Source organism: Poromitra crassiceps (assembly GCF_964638095.1).
Source record: "Poromitra crassiceps genome assembly, chromosome: 8".
In the NCBI taxonomy this organism is placed as follows: Eukaryota; Metazoa; Chordata; class Actinopteri; order Beryciformes; family Melamphaidae; genus Poromitra; species Poromitra crassiceps.
The window spans coordinates 45,908,875-45,911,374 of record NC_139629.1 but is presented as its reverse complement, the minus strand read 5'-3'; the positions used below and the strand labels follow the sequence as shown (position 1 = coordinate 45,911,374).

At 46.0% G+C, this 2,500-nt stretch overlaps 1 protein-coding gene across 1 annotated transcript in view; it reads left to right on the top strand.

Moving 5' to 3' along the window:
* The window catches only part of LOC310780763 (uncharacterized protein), a gene marked incomplete at its 5' end in the record, with an annotated part of 67,372 nt that overhangs the window by 61,789 nt on the left and 3,083 nt on the right, over nucleotides 1-2,500 (top strand). The window lies entirely within an intron of this gene.

Genomic DNA, 2,500 nt, shown 5'->3' with positions numbered 1-2,500 from the left:
GTCCCTATGACTCGAGTCCAATTGTCTGGGTACCAGTATGGGTTGAGAGCACCTCACAAAGCCATGAGCGCCACATGACACTTTATTGCATGACCTTCGTTCACAGCGAAGGTTTGTTTGTCGTCATGCGTGTCTTTTGTGCTGTCCATCCTCCAGTGCAGGCTACAAGCAGGCCCCTTTGAACAAGTGAGGTTTCAACCAAATTTCAAGCAGGAAGGCCGTAGCCTGGGTAAACCCAGCCTCCACGTGACCTCTATGTGCCATCAGTCAGGAAGACTTACGCTACAGGCATAGCCTGTGACGTCATGTTGAAGGCTGGGTTTACCCAGGCTACGAAGGCCGCCATATTCACGTTACCTGATCAGCCCGTGACGGCAGTCGCTAAGCCCAAGCGTGATGTCAGTTGATCCCGTCCAGTATGACGTCAGTCATCGCCAGTCCATCCTAGTACATATAGCAAGAGTTCTACGTCACCCCCCGACCTCTGGCGGATCATAGCAGGCTAGCAGCAGTTGGCATCACGGCTGCCCGTTTCCCCCAGAGCATACTCAAAAACTGTTGTTTCACCCCACCCGCCTCCCCAGTCCACCACCACCGAGTCTTGACTAAGGTGACCAGACGTCCCCGATTTTCAGGGACAGTCCCCGTTTTTGGTGACCTGTCCTCGGCTGGAGCTGTCCCCGAAAATGTCCCCGATTTTCTACTGCCGTCTGCGGTCAATATGACTCTAGCTCTCTAGCAGGCTCATTCTTAAATCTAGAGTGAAGATACTTAGAGGCTATGAAACTGTAAGATCTACAGCATATTGGGAGCAACAATGCCATGCTACCTTGTCGGGAAGGAAGGGGGCGAAATAATTAATTTTGAAAAACCAGCATGGTCAAATTTCAAAGGGGACCCCTGACCGCTCTCACCTCAAGATATCTCAATGAGAATGGATTCTAAGAGCATGAGGCCAGGCCTCATGCTGCTGGAGAACACTTTGACATTTTGTAAAGGGTCACAGTGAATGAAGTGAGTGTGTGTGTGTGTGTGTGTGTGTGTGTGTGTGTGTGTGTGTGTGTGTGTGTGTGTGTGTGTGTGTGTGTGTGTGTGTGTGTGTGTGTGTGAGTTTCTCGCTATTTCTTTCATGCTGTTGAAAATTGTGAAGAAAAAACAGCAGATAGAAAATGATTACAGAGAGCTCTTTCCATTGCCTCAATAGGCATCTAGCATTCGCAGATGGATTTTGATCTCTTCAAAATTTAATAATTCGATTCTTAATCATTCTATTTCAACCATGCCTGTTCACCTTGTTTTCCCCTCTGTCTCTCACATCTTCAGTGGAAGGACAAGCAGTCTGGTTTTCACTCTCACAAAATATTGGTGGAGAAATCTATTGACCTCCTTGGAGAAATCGATTGTTCTACTCACTGAAATAAATTTGGCTGAAAACAACATGGGATTTCTTCTCTCAGCTTCACCGGTAACACTTCACAATAAGGCTAGGCTACATTAATCGCTTAACAGCCTTGACCGTAAGCTTGCTCTAACCTATAGCCTCTGTGCCTTCATGCTTCAACCCAACCACAACATGAACACTATTAGCAAATGATTACTAGACACATTAGTTAATTAAGCATTAACTAACAATTCATGTACTCTTATTGTAAAATGTTACCGCTTCACTTTCAAATGACCAGTTTTACATAATAGTCGGAAAAGAAAGAAAAACGCTTCACATGCACTCCCCCTCTCTGCATGAGTTGGGACGGATTGCATGTTAAAATCTGGTGACTTCATTCGTTAATTGCAATAACATTGCTCTGGGTCATTCACTGAACGTATCTGCATATCGTTAATTCTGGTCACGGAGGCATAGAGGCAAAAAGGAGCTTTCATCCTTTGATCTCCTTCGCTGACAACCACAATGGATGGGATCACAAACTACAGCCTGTCTGTTGGAATATGGTGATATTAAACTTTTAGCAACACCTCCACCCGACAGCTAGGAGCCACACATTTCAGCATGCACACTGATGTCTCTGTGTGTGTGTGTGTGTGTGTTTGTGTGTGTGTGTGTGTGTGTGTGTGTGTGTGTGTGTGTGTGTGCGTGCGTGCGTGCGTGCGTGCGTGCGTGTGTGTGTGTGTGTGTGTGTGTGTGTGTGGGTGTGTGTGTGAGTAATATGGAGGCTGAGCAGGAGGCAGAGTAATTAGTAATCATTGCACCGTATGGTAGTACATGCAGGGCTGTATGTGCCTGCAGTGACTAGAGTGATGCAATGGAAAAGCACAGCACGAAAACAGTCAAGGAACAGAATTTCAAACAACCTCCACTGGTTTGGAAAAATGTGACTTGAAGAAACAAATTGAAAATTATACTTGTGATTGTGATCTGTAAAACCATGCAGATCTTAATTAAAACCCGACGGGAAAAAACCCTGTCTTTATTTGTCACAAACACCATCATGGCATGCACACGTGCACGCACGGCCAGTACACACACATGCTTTGGAGGCGC